Source organism: Orbicella franksi, chromosome 3, assembly GCF_964199315.1.
Source record: "Orbicella franksi chromosome 3, jaOrbFran1.1, whole genome shotgun sequence".
NCBI classification, from domain to species: domain Eukaryota; kingdom Metazoa; phylum Cnidaria; class Anthozoa; order Scleractinia; family Merulinidae; genus Orbicella; species Orbicella franksi.
In genome coordinates, this window is record NC_138147.1 from 26,675,306 (window position 1) to 26,689,940 (window position 14,635).

Below are 14,635 nucleotides of genomic sequence, written 5' to 3' on the forward strand. Positions count from 1 at the left end.
ATTTTTGTTCCTGAAAACATGGATTATGGCGCAGATGCAGTTACCCAGAACTGCTTCGCAACATCTCGTCTGCTTCTTCGCTTACGACCAGATATCTAGGCACGGGTTGTTTCTAACTTGCAGTGGAACCTCGATTTAACCGCGAAGCGCTGAGGGACTGGGGATATTGGTTCGCTTTATCGAAAACCTCATTATAACGAATTTGCGGAGAAGAACCACAATATTCGTCATATCGAGGTGTAGTTAATAATTGTTCTGTAACAGTGTTTCGTTGCACTACACAGCATCTGCGGAATTGAACGATTAAATAACATATGAACATAAATTTACGTTACACTAACTAGAAATTCCGGTTGGTCCTAATTTTTATCTTGTTGCTCTGTTCCGCGTTCATCTTTCGTCGTGTCTTAACATTTATTCGTTGTATAGTGGTAGATTTTACAGCTGGACTACTGGATTGTGTTTGATATCAAGAGGATTTCGTTAAATCGAAGTTCGATATAACGAGTTTCTGCTCTATACTTTTTACTGTAACTTTGGCCGGACTGAACATAGGGTCTCTAAGAGGGGGTGCTGATCCCGCATTTCAACTTCTTCTTTAAGATAATCCCGCATCCCGCACTTTTTTTTTCTTGATTTGCGTCGTGACGATTTTCCAAACTCCCAACTGAGAAGCAAAAAAACAAAAAACAAAAAAAAAACTAACTTTTGGCAAATCTAGCTTCCCAAGGAGCAGTCAAATCCCGGATCCTGTCAATAAATTTTGCGTTTTCCCGAATCCCAAATCGTATTTTGGTCCAATCCGGGATCCCAAGAATACCTGTCCAGACCCTGTGAACAATATCGTCCGTTCATACCGAGGATTTCGTTATATAGAGGTTCGTTAAATCGAGGTTCCACTGTATATACATATGTCACCAGAAAAAACCCCTTCACGCAAAATAAGTTTGTTCCTTTTTTTTTTTACTTTTAATAAATAACAGCACTACAGATAGCTCTATTCAACGTTCATCTTATTTTGATATTTTATCTTCAGCATCTTTTTTCCTCCATTCCTTCCTCTCTTTACTACGATCAGCATTTCTCCTGCTGTCCATAACCAGAAAACCTAACCAAAACAAAAAAGACAAGAACAACACGAATGCAGGAAACGTCAATTTAGGTAACAGTGATAAACATAAGCATGATGATGTTCTAAGGCATTATTCCATATATACATTGAATCTGTGTATGACAAATAAATTAATGAACAGTAAATAATGGTTAATGAATTATAAATGAATTATAAACTATTAAATAAATAAATAATAAATAAGTTATCAAGGTGTCCTTTGCATTACAGGGTGTCCTGTACATTATAGGTTGTCCTGTGCATTCTGGGGTGGCCTGTGCTTTGTAATACATCTAGGATGTTGTGTGGAGTCCTGTATATTATAGGGTGTCCTGTACTTGGAAGGGTGTCAGGGTGTCCTGAGCATCAAAATGTGCCCAGTGCATTATAAGGTGTCATGTGGGTAACAGTCATCTCTTTCTTAGACAGAAACCTTCAGGGCCGGCATCAAGTGTCTATCTTAGAATGGTGTCTGTGCTCAATTGTAAGAAAATGACTGAATAGCTCAAATGGCAGGGATAGACTCAAGTGTCTGTTTCAGAGAGGTGTCCATCTTATTGAGTTGTCCATTAAGAGAGAGTTGACCATATACGGTTCCCTTTGCATTATAGGATGTCCTGTGCATTGTAGGGTGTCGTGTGCATTGTAGGGTGTCCTCTGTTGGTGTCCTATGTTTAGTAATGGTCCTGTGCATAATAAAAGTGTCCTGTGCATCATAAAATGTATGGTGTAATGTTCCAGTACCTTGTTCTCTAGGGAGAGTGAAAAGATATTTGGCAGTCAGGGTCTGCTCTTAATGTCATTGATTACTCATGCTGGTCCGTTTTTCCTTATATGGATAATGACAAACTATCTGTATATACGGGCGCTTGGCGTCGTTCACGCTACTGATGTTACAGCATTGTTCTTATCATTAAATACCTGTGTATACATCTTGTCTTGGATTTGGTTAAAGGAGAAACTGACAGTTTTAAGGTACATGTATGCTGTTGCTATGTTGCAGATAGGAGGTAACTGAGTACTCAATGTAAGAGTATCATCAAATACTTAAGGTTAGTGACGAAATAACATCTCCCTTTGTTGCTGTTATTGTTAATTTGTTTTTCTTTTGCGCACTACTATGTGGCTGACGTATCTGCATTGCAGTTTGTAGGTCCCTCATCGTTAGTGCCTAATAATATTCATGTTTTGCTTTAATTTGTTTTATTTTGTTCTGTTTTTAACCATTTTACTAATTCTTGAGGTTACTCTGGCTAATATTTTCTTCTAATTTCCTTTTAATATTTTCTTTTAATGTCTTTTTTTCTTTGCCTTTGACAAAGTAAATCACTCAGTTTTGTTGAAAAAGCTGTGCAACTTTGGGATTACTGGCTCATTATTACAATGGTGTGAAAGTTATTTAACCAATCGTCGACAGAGAGTTGTGCTGGATGGTATATCCTCTTCCTGGTCTGACGTCTCATCTGGAGTCCCTCGGGGCATTTTCTTTATTTGCCTTTATTTTTTGCTATATCTATTAGTGACCTCCCTGAAGTTGTTCTTCGTGGCAGTACTATTGCCCTTTATGCGGATGATTGCAAATGTTCCAGGATCATTAACACGGCTGGCGATCTTGAATTATTTCAACAAGACCTGGATAATCTGCCTCAATGGAGTGTTCGAAATTTCATGAACTTTAATGCTAAGAAATACAAAATCATGAAAATTACTTAGAAGACTCATCCACTTACTTCTAGTTTTTTCCTGGAAAATTCTGGATTGGAGGAGGTTACGGAGTTTAAAGACTTAGGAATTTATACTAATCAACACTTATCATGGAACCCACACATTGATTAGGTTGTATCCAGGACCAACAGAATGCTTGGCTTAATTAAAAGAACTTGTAAAGGTCTGGGTGACCCTGCGATCTTGCGTACTCTTTATTGCTCATTGGTTCGCTCAAACCTGTAATACAGTTCGGTAGTGTTGTCTCCCTATACAAAAAGAAATATGGATAAGTTGGAAAGGGTACAGAGAAGAGCAACTAAATTTATCTTAAAGAGCGATGATCCCTATGACATTCGTTTGAAGAAGTTAAACCTCATGTCACTAGAGAAGAGAAGATTACTGACTGATGTGACATTCTTATATAAAATACATAATGACAACATAAATATTGACGTCAGTAAAATTGTAGATTTCTACACTGAAGCAGACTTCTTTTCACTTAGGTCTAAGGACTTTTTAACTTTAAAGAAGAAACATGCCAGAACTAATGTCTTGAAGTATAGTTTTTCCCATCGAATAACTGATATGTGAAATCAATTACCTTTCGATATTCGTTATTCTGATAATGTAACTATTTTTAAGTCTAGAGTTAAGAAATTTATTAGTGATTGTTAAGTATTTTTTTATTTTTTCATAAATGCATTTCTTGAATTTCTTATTTTTAGGCTAAGTGTATTTATATTAGTTCATAAGTGATTTGTTTTTATACGGGGTTTAGAACTCCTTTGCAGATCATCCTTTGGCCTTTTAACCATAGATTATAATAAATGAATTTAAGTTTTTTAAACCTTTATTGAGCTGGAGAGTGCTGTGTTGCAGATGTCGCTCCCTCAATAAAACCATTAACCTTAACTCATTGAATTTAGATTTTACTTTTTTCTTACACCTCCCCACTCTTACATACAGATTACTTTCCCAGTTCACCCACTGATCTTCCATCAGTGGAGAGGGAACCCATCCATCTGGCTTTCCTTTTACCAACAACAAAAAAGCCATATAGGCTGCTAGTGAAACTACTGATTAATATCCAATCATACTTATATAGATAATGACAAACTATCTGTATGTACGGGCGCTTGGCGTCATTCACGCTACTGATGTTTTAGCACTGTTCTCATCATCAATTCGTTGGCAAGCTAGGCCATTTACTAGGTTCATATTTTTTCGAAATGACATGTAGCACAAATGAAAACGTTTGATTTAAAGAGCTTCAATAAATACTGACATATCGTTTTGTTTGACTGTATTAAACTTCAGTCAGCCCGCAAGACTATTATTCCCTTTGCGACAAGAATTGTTGCTTTCCAGTCAAAATCACTCCCGGGTTGCAGTGATTCAAATGGCTTGTAGCATGATTATTAATTGATATTTTCAAATAACAAATAAATAAGTGTGAATAATTCACTTTATTAAATTCTCAGCCTCGGATAATGCAATTCTAGCTTTCTGATTGGTTCACTGGATCTCGGTTACCAGCCATTATACCTGCGTTTGACCATATATGGAAATGAAAGCGGCAAATGTCGCTCGGCATGAGCTTTTTCGCGTGAAGCGAAGTTTCGTCGACTAAGAAAATGGATGAAAAAAAGCACATTTGGTGAGCTATCTACACAGGAAATACAGGGAATTATGGACAATGCCGTCCCAGTAACAACAAAAAGCCACAAAGCTCGAGATAAGAATATTTAACGGCACGTATACGTTAAGTTTCCCTTAAAGTTGCAAAATTAAAATATGACAGGCGAGATTTTACGCATTCATGAAGATTATGTAACAAAAACAAATTTTACCTGAACAGAATGGCTTGCTAGTCCTGGTAGCACCAAATTTTCGAAACCGATATAAGAAATGTCAAAAGAAGAACTGAATGTTCAGTTGAAGTGTTTTTACTCGTCTGCGAGGAAGAAGGATGACACGTAAATTGCAAAAGTTCATTGATTAAATCCATTAAAGCCGCCAGTTGATCATTTCCTTCGCACGCCGCCGCACAACAAACCGTTTTCCATTATCTCTGACCAGGCAAATAAGTTATTAGAGCATATGCATTTGTAAAAGGCCGCAGGTAAACAGGCATGATTGTCGGCGTAGTCCATAAGGAACCAGTTTCCAATGAGCAGATGAGGAAACTGTTCGAGTAAGCAAGCTCGGATCAGCCGAGAGCAAGAATCCCGCACAGCTACAGAGGACGACCTAGTTTCATCTCAGTCTCTTTTTTGGCCGACGACGACGAGAGAATCAACGACAGCTAGCGCCAACAATTCTGTCCTTGCGAAAAACACCTTAAGGAGTTGAGTGTTTTGAGCTGAACCGAAGTAAGCCCGGTTCTTTACCAGCCACGAAAAACCACCAGGTGGCCTCGGAGATTCTGAAGATGAATCTGACGCTAAAATAGTTTCTGTCCTTGACTATAAAACTGACCAACAATGAACTCCACACATACAGCTCGAAATGCCAAGGCTTTCAAAGCAAGGGAATCCTGAGAGAGATCTTGTCGAGAGTAATTTTGGCACAACGTCTGTGTCACATGGCGATCAAAGTTTTCCGCAGCATTATTACAATGGCAATGTGCAAGTGCACAATTATTTGGCTCTTCTCCGTCACTCAAACTTGAACGCTTTTCAAACTTTCTGACCAAGGTTATATCTCCTTCATTTGATAGACGTTTCTTGAATTTTACTTGATTGCAATTTCATTCAGCAAATTCGCTTGCTTCGCTCTCAAATTTTTCATTCAACTAATTTTACAAACGGCGCGCATGTCATGTGATTTCCCACTTGTTGTTGTTTTTGTCACATCGACTTCCGGTCGTTTTGTAAAATTAAAATCCAATAAAATTAAGCTATATTTCCAAGAATACAAAAGCACCGAATTTAATAAAACAATTATTCCATTCGCGCTTGTTGGATATGAGATTGGTTATAGCCAACTCATATCCAACGCGCGCTCATGGAATAATTGTTAAATAGACTGTTAATTTAACAAGTTCACCACCGTTAATCAAGGCTTTTTTGTGTTTGCTGCAGAATGGAAATTAAATGAATACTGGCTTGGAATTTAAACCATTTAAAGGTAGAATTTATAAAAAGGGAAGTAAAGAGTGCAAGAATATTACAGAAAAAATGTAAAGATTTTAAAAGAAAGGAAATTTAGTCGTTATTATTAACACACAATTTACATAATTTTCAGTCAAATGATATTACTTTAGAGAACACGTCTTTTACTTTAAATTAATGTCCATTGTTTGTTAGGGTCTGCCTTTCAGCAGAGAAACAAGTTTAAACAAAGATAGTGGTTTCAAAGGGAAACTATATTTATATATTTATATTTCCAAAGTGGAAATATTACTTACTTTCAAGAATAGATAAAGTATTGAAGAATTCAAAATCTCCCATCGCATCTCTTGTAGAAATAAAGCTAAAATATGGAATTATTCACCTATATAAGCACTTCAGCTTCGGACAAATTGTTATGAGCTGTAAGAACTGGGTGCACAAATATGCAAATTCGTAAAGTTTTTGTTGCTCGTCGCTCTGGCTTATATCGGCACAGAAGCAGTGAACAGATTTGAATTAAACCTGGCTACCTAAACAACAAGGGCGATTTACGGGTATTCAAAAACGAAGCCTTTATACAAACTGAAATAAACGTTCTACAAGTTTAGCTGAATTAAATCCGTCTTTAATCGTCATTACATTTACCCACCCATACCCCTATTCCGCTTTTCTTTCTTTCTTGTATGTCCTTACATTCATTGAGTTATTTTAATTTGGTAAATTAACTTCGTCTTTTTCCAGTCGGCTAGAACCGAAATTGTTTAAAATTGCGTGACGTAGATACCTATACTCAAAACAACATATGATAAAATAAACAAAAAAAAGATGTTAAATTCGTTTGTCACGAGCGTGGGACAAACAAAAACAAATCAGGTCCCGTATGAGCTAAGGATTTGAACCCCAGCCAGCCCCAATTGCCAATCGGGCGCTCTGCCAACTGCCTACAAGAAACTGTTGGCGAGCAAGGCCATTTACCAGGTTTATATCATAGCTTACACAATCTGAGACTGAATTGGTTGTACTGATCGCTGGAGTTTATTATTGGCTTCTTGTTCAAATAAAAAAAAAAATAAAAATAAAAAAAACTCAATTACATTCAAATTGCGATACGAGTATATATGATCGCGGTTACATTATGCACTACATTTCCTAAGTTTTTCCAGCCAGCAACCTTGAAAGTGACATCAGATGTCTCTTAGCGTCCCGTGAACTCAGCACTCTTCCCATCTGCATTGACCCCAAGGACATCCACACCACCAACAAGGGCAGTAAATTATTCCTAAAAGAAACAAGGATGAAACAGCTAAGCAAGGAAATAAAGCGTCTGTGAATTTTTTTGACTTTGAAGTAATCTGATCAAACAAGAGAGACAGTGTTTTATCTCATTTCCAAACACTGAGAAAGGATTTGAAATACGACTGGTGGCGCCCGAGTTGGCACACGTCGACAAAACAGGACAATCTGTAATCGTACTAAGAATTTAAGTTCGTCAGTCAAAGATAGGATCCTCAAGAACCACTAAGCCGGCCAAAAATCAGTTACGTTTCAAGTTTTCAAATATTATTCAGTGGGTGCGACTGAATCACTGCATGCAACAACACAAATGTTATTAATAATGGAGGGAGCATGAGGCCTTCCACAGAAGGGACTATTAAAGTTTCACTAAATAATAGGAAGTGTGGTCAAAATATAAGGGAACATAACAGAGGGATTATGGTTGTTTATGGCTTTAAGGCAAATTATGTGCTGTCTATCTACAACCCAAAAAAATCAGGGAAAGTCTTGTACTTACTCGTTTCCAACGCTCCTTCCTTTACTGGCACTTGACATGAAAAAATAAAGATAGATAACAAGGCTTATGGCATGTAAGGTTTCCAAAAGTTGACAGCATATGACTGAATCCAAGGGTAGTAAATAATTCCTAAACGAAGCAGGAATCAAACAGCTAAGCGCAGAAATAAAGCTTCTGTGAAAAGTTTGTTCTAGTTCTTTAATTGAAAGTGTAATATTGGGGGAAGAAACTCATGATCAGCTACATAAGGGAGGTAAAAAGAGTCTTCTTTAGCAAAGTTTTATTGTTGTGATCTACGTCTACTTCCACACACTTACTTCTACCGAACGTGTTCCTCGAAAGCTTACGTATAAACTGCTATAGTACACACTTGTTTGTGTTCCCTGACCTTGGATGTTTTGATTACCTCTCCGAGTAAAGGGCAGCAACCAATGAAATAGCCAAAAAACAGGAAGTAAAGCTTAACTAAGAGATAAACTTCCAAAGTCAGAAAAACATTAACAAATGTGAACTTTGCGCGTCAACTGCTTAAATGATTGTTATCACACCAAAATACCAAATGAAGCCGAAAATTCCAAACAGAACACTTGGAAACAAATCTGAATGATCATAGCGATGTCACAAAAATTATCTGAAAACAATAGCAATTTAGCGGCATAACATCATCGAACAAGAGAAGCAGTACTTCAATTCATTTCCAAACACCCAGAAAGGAGTTGAAAAATAGGAAACATAGCGGAGTTGGCAACCTTTTCGTGAACTTTCATTTTAATAATTATTTTTTCATAAATAGAGTATTCCCGCGTGATGTCATGTCGGCCATATTGGTAACCCTAAACAATGATAAGTCGGCCATGTTGGTGTCCCAAATCAATCCTGAGGGAGTTGAACTCTTTTATAATAAAAAAAATCATTTTGTTTCATTAAACAGATATGGCCACTGGACACGTCATAAAAGGGAGTTTAAAAAATCCTTTCACGTCAATACTCGTGGGAGTAGGGGTCGTGTTAAAAAGCAAGTTAATGAATTGTCACTAGCTAAATAGAGGGAAAACTTAGACTGCAAGGGAACGAAATAGAAGGGTTTCTGAACCGTGTTAATGGCTGAAAAAACGCATGAAACGTTTTTGTACATACGCTTTTCCTGTGCTCCTTCTTCTCGTTCCACTTGGCATATAAAGAAAATCCATAAGGACGTTGTTAATTTTGAAAGTGTTCGCGTCAAATAGACAAATCAATGAAAGGGAAAAGAGGTGAATAGTCTTACCAGGGGTGTTATCATCGTCCATCAGATCATACTGTGAAGAAATATGAATTAGTGTGAATTAGTCTGACAAGTCTGATAGCGCGATTTTTAATGATTTTTTTTGTTTAGTAAAACTGTTTTATTACAGCTGTGAAAAAGGAACATAATTATGGTATTCAATACAGTATGTCGAATGCAAATCAAAACAGTATAATACGCTACTTTCAAAACTTGCAGTACGTCTTCCATCGTGTGGTCTTGTAAGTTTCATTATTGTGTAATCGAATGAGAATTGAGTTTGAATCCTTTTAATTTACTCCCAAGCTAAATGTCTCAACTTATGGCCATTCGTTTCTTGGTTGGCTATTCCTGAGAGTTTGGCGTTATATCAAGACAAATTACTAAAAATTATCTTATTATTTATTCAACTTACCTGTCTTCTTGACAGTGAATTGAAATTTAAGAGAGAGGTTATATATTGATCACTGCTGGGAGTTAAAGGGGGGGATCTTAGTCAATCTTACTCTTGATGTGTCATCCAACTGGGATTGAAGCAATTTTTTTTGTGGTTGTTGTTTTCGGGCGAGAGTCATTCGTTCACTTTGTTTTTGTAGTTCTTTTTTTTAAACTTAAACAGGTTAGAGTGAGAAAAGCGATTGGAAAAACGTTACCTGAAAATGACCCTCGGGAATACCAAGAGAAACTGCGAAAACAGCGAAAACCAAAAGAATAGCCAAAGTTTTCATGATTCCTTCAAGAACAAATCTAAACATGAAAGACACACAAATATTATTTATATCCAAACCAATCCAGTCATATTAAAGCTTTTACTGTAGAATGTCAAAATGCTAATGTCTATGCTAAGTTCAGTTCTCTTTTAGGGGATTATTGGTTTATTTTACTACCGAGCCTTAAGTTTTAGCTGTGTGTCTAAAACACATTAATGACCGTCAATTCTCCTCGGTTCAATTGATTTTAGTCAACATTATCCTCAGACCACTCGTTTAAGTGATATTTGCGAAACTTTTCACATCGCACCTCACACACAGTTTTCGACTTGATTAATGAACAGATCCAAACTTTCTTACTGAATGAAGATAAACATCAGCGAAGCAGTAATGGGTGTTGGCGAGCAGTCAAAGTAAAACCGAGTCTGGCAAAACGAATTCGGGTAAAACAAGACAAACTGAAATGCGTCAATTGTAACAAACTGTGCAATAAAAAGATCGCATTCGGATCATAGGCAGTTTTCGACTTTTAGAATTGATAAACTTCTCAAACGAAGATGAGCGTAATCCGAAAACATTTATGGGCATTGCCTAGCATTATGCCCGACCCGTGTAATTGTTGTGGGTAATTCTACAGCGAAATTGAAATGCGTCTTTTGAAACGATCTAAGTATGCACCAAAAAGATCTATTGCATGGTAACAAAATGGTAACGTGGTAACGTGGTAACCAATGGGATCAGAAGATTGCAGTAAAAGATTCAATATGTGCGATACTGATAATCTTACTACTTTTGTCAGAAATATGCTACGAGTGAAGCCGGCGACATTTCAGTAAAGCGATATTTCATTTCCAGTAGAGTATAAATGGAGTTGGAGCTTGAAAAACAAGCACAATACAACGAGTGACATCATTTTAACAATTTGCTTATTCCTCGACAATTAACGCAGAAACTTCCCATAGTCGGTTGTTTGATAAGAAGCTTTTTCAGTGTTGATCTGAAAAATCTGTCGACCCATAAATATGTGGTCCAAGCAGCTCACAGGGATTTTCTTTTCCTTAGTTAGCTTTTCAATCAAGAAGCATGATGTTGATGTTTGCCTGCCTCCCGGGGGGAGGGGGGGGGAGGCACTGCCATATATGGGCTATAGAGGTATGTGCCGCTGTGAAGTGTATGGTTTTCAAGCAGTTTACTCTAGGATAGGGTATATAAATCCGAGGGTTTGGGTCTAGAATAGGGTATCATTTTTCCCAAAACTGACTAGTTGGTGGTAAGATTTTATCTAGACTAACGAAACCAGGAATTGCCCATCAAAAATATAAAAAAAAATCAAATCGGCGAGTTTAAATTTACGCAAATCAGCCTCAATAGTGTCGATAGATGGGGGGATTTGGGGAGTTTACTCTAGTATAGGGTAGCAAAATTCAGCTGAACTAGCTCTGGTATAGGCTAAGGGTTCCAGGGTCCCAGCGGCACATCCCCACCCAGAAATTCCCAAAGTACCCCCCCCCCCGGGGGGGGGGGCTGCCTGGTGCGAAAATTTGCATGTAGTCAAGTCCTACGAGCTTACTGAATGATTTTCATTGCATTTCATTCAAGGCTATAGGTAAGGTTTCTTATGAGACAGCACTTCTTTTCCAATGTGGAACCGCTTGATTCTGTATAATATTGCACGTTAAATACATCAAAACAAGTAGCGTCTTTTGCAAGCTTTTTCAGTGTTGATCTGAAAAATCTGTCGACCCATAAATATGTGGTCCAACCAGCTCACAGAGGTTTTCTTTCCCTTAGTTATCTTTTCAATCAAAAAGCAAAAGTGTAAACAAAAGACAGGGTAAAAATCATGTAAGATTATCAACATCAAGTATTTGGGAATTTCTTTCCAAGTTTATGTGCATTTCACATCCCACTTAGAGTTCTGATCAATGTACTAAAATAAACAGGACAAGTATAGAGAACACAACTTTAATCTAAACTTAACTCGATGTCGGTTGAAAGAGGCCAACTCAACATGAAAAACTTAATACAAACTGCAAAGCGGTGAGCGAAAGTGCTGCTTGAGTGAGCGTTAGATCTCACAGGAGATCTATAATCAGTCACACTTGAAAAGTAAAGCGATAACAAGTCAAAGACTACTGCAAGGCTAACACAACGTCGTATATTTAAAACAATATTTCGGCTGGCCTCAGGTTTAGATGTTACTAAATTATAAAAATGAAATTACAATATTATATAATGGTGCCGATGTTTGTCCTGTTTTCAATAACTGTTTGGTTCATTGAAAATTGTTCGCTTCGCTAATATAAGTTCATTAAGGTCGACGAATAAGGCACATTCTCATCAAAGCTTACCACAATAGCATGTCAGGTCGCTTTCCAGCAAACAAATGCCCATCTCCTGGTCATGTTTAACGCCTGGATGAGTCAAAGGCCTGTGAAATTCAGCCTTCAAGTTGGCCATAGTACTAATTCGAACATTCGAACTCCACTTCAATTTAGCGAAACACCTAATGGTCGTCCAAAAGCTACAAAATTATCAATTTGGGCTGCAAACCTAGCGCTGACTGCACGGTTATTATTCCAACATGGCTTCAGGCTCGGTTACTATTCCAATATGGCGTCGGGCTCGGTTATTATTCCAATATGGCGTCCGGCTCGGTTATACTATTTGGCGTCGGACTCGGGCGCTCTCGTTCGGGCCGACTAATTACGAACAGTGTCTACACCTGAGTGAGTGACACGTTTGCATATCGGAGTCCCCGCAACAAACACGTTTCTACGCTTCGCGTATCCACGAGTTTAAAAATAACGTAAATTAATTCAAAATTGACTTAAAATCATAATGAAAGAAGGTAGTAATTCTGCAGCGCTGTTCAAAGAGTTGGAAATACAAGGAATTCTATCAAAAATACTCTCATAGCAGTTTGAAACAACAGTGGCACTCTCAAACAAAGCCCCAAAACGGTCGACAAATCAAAAACTTCTGAGAGTGTTTAAGGAACAGACATCGAATGTTAAAGGAGCAAAAGTGTCATCCCACCTTCCGACCCCATCAACGTCTCCGAGTTAATTCTTGTCAAACAAAAAGCATATCTATAGTCATCGCTTCCGTGTATACCTATTTGGTAAAATGTGCTTTGATTATTCCTGTGAACAAATGTTTCCATATTAACATTATGTAACTGACTTGAAAAGAGAGCAATTTTTTTTTTCCAAACAAACATTTTTTTTTTAAACAAGCAAGTTCAACAAGCAGTTTTCTAAAATCTTGGCTGCATTATCACGATGAGGAGTTTTCGGCCCATCTTTTATCGCACTTCCGACACCGAAACGAATTCACGAGAAGATTGTGTACCAATTAATGAGAACGTGGAAAAACAGAGCATCAAATTGCACATCCTTCATTAAACTACGATGACGAGTTTTCACAACTACATGCACGTGAAAACTGAAAGTAGATTTCTAATCTGCCATAGGGATTTGACCGGACTCGCCTGGAAAATTTGGTGGTATAAAATTGCCCCCTTTCATTGGCAATTGCAAGAGCTCTTTCAATAACATAAAAACCGACAGTGAAAAACTATTTAAAAGTTTTTAACACGGGATTTAGATATTGTATTTCTTAGTAAATGGTTTCATTCACACCTAGCCACCTGAGATATCTTAAGCCCGGCAGCCTTATTGTTCTAATAATCAAAACGCCACGTCCTTAAAACGGAAAATATTTCTTCCAGTGCACCAAGGTTGTTAACGATGTAAAATCTACAAAAAAGCAACTACAACAACAACTTACTGCGCTAGAGTCTCCTCTTTTGATATTGTCCTCTGACACCAACCTTCTTCCAAGATCAGCAAAACGTTCCTAGCAGGCTAGCTCTCTGTGGAGTACTGAATTGAATGCTACCTGTGACTTTGCCTCCTTTTAAGACGTTCTGAACATTGAACAATTACATCTGAAATTGACAGCCGTAACTTGGAAGATGTTTTCATTGAAGTTCGGTTGACAATTGCCAGGACTTGCTTGCACCTGTGAAACTTGGGAACAGCGCATGCTCAACAAGATTTGCCTAAGGTAGGCTTCCAAATATTTACTTAATGAAAAATTTCGCCGAGCGAGAAAAACTCTAAATTCCCTCTGAGAATAGAAATTTTGAGAGTCTTTAGGCGAATCAGAACTAATTCCCTAGCCAGTAAATGTTCTTGCATTCCCAAACCCAAGTTTAAGGCTAATGTTATGCAAAAAAATTACGACCAACACAACACGCTTTTAAACAAAAGAGGACAAAAGGCTACGCAGTGGGTCGGATTTGTCAAGTGTTACTAAGGGAGTCGGCCTTTCAGTTCCGTAATTCTCTTAATTCAACTTGCGACACAAATGTTATTGAAACTGTCCTTAATTTGTGTCCATTGTTTTGTGGTATTAGCCAGTTTTCATCTAATAATAGAATGACTGACAGAAATAGATGAAAAACTGGCATGAACTAATTGGCCTTAGAAAAACGTTACTTTCCATACAATGGTGACATTTAGTCTCGTTTCTAATATCTGAACGACGTATCTTCCACCAAGGAATTTAATTAGTTTTGTTTGCTAAATGTGACGTTTAAAAGACATACACTTGAGTTGTAAGCTTATGTGCTCGTCCAATGCTTAATAATTTAATCTTCCTACAATAAAGTATCACTACTGGTTACCTAAAGTAACCATTTGCCATACTATAATGCTTGGTTGTTAAAAGTGAGGTAAACTGGCATAAAGTTGTCCTCTTGAAACAAATAATTTCTGATGTAATGGTTACAATAGCTCTTATTTATTTCTTTTTTTTTTTTTTAAATAATCTATTTGGGGATAACAACAAACTCTCCTCCAAGGAATTTAATTATTTTGATTTGCAATTTCTGAAGGACGAAAGTTTTCACATATGAGCGATGAGTGCATA

At 37.4% G+C, this 14,635-nt stretch overlaps 2 long non-coding RNA genes and 2 pseudogenes across 3 annotated transcripts in view; 2 read left to right on the forward strand and 2 right to left on the reverse strand.

Annotated features, from left to right (window-relative positions):
* The window catches only part of LOC145482927 (uncharacterized), a 123,483-nt gene that overhangs the window by 36,088 nt on the left and 72,760 nt on the right, over window positions 1-14,635 (reverse strand). The gene's annotated exons all lie outside the window — the stretch shown is intronic.
* The window catches only part of LOC145480476 (EGF-like repeat and discoidin I-like domain-containing protein 3), a 49,461-nt pseudogene that overhangs the window by 26,730 nt on the left and 8,096 nt on the right, over window positions 1-14,635 (forward strand). The gene's annotated exons all lie outside the window — the stretch shown is intronic.
* LOC145480477 (uncharacterized) lies at window positions 2,780-3,493 on the forward strand (annotated as a pseudogene).
* Window positions 7,025-13,518, reverse strand: LOC145482907 (uncharacterized). The gene is made up of 6 exons (XR_014048831.1): window positions 13,490-13,518; window positions 9,641-9,734; window positions 8,991-9,021; window positions 8,861-8,890; window positions 7,724-7,753; window positions 7,025-7,210 (listed from the first exon to the last, which is right to left on the reverse strand). It is a non-coding gene; the product is annotated as an uncharacterized LOC145482907 (long non-coding RNA).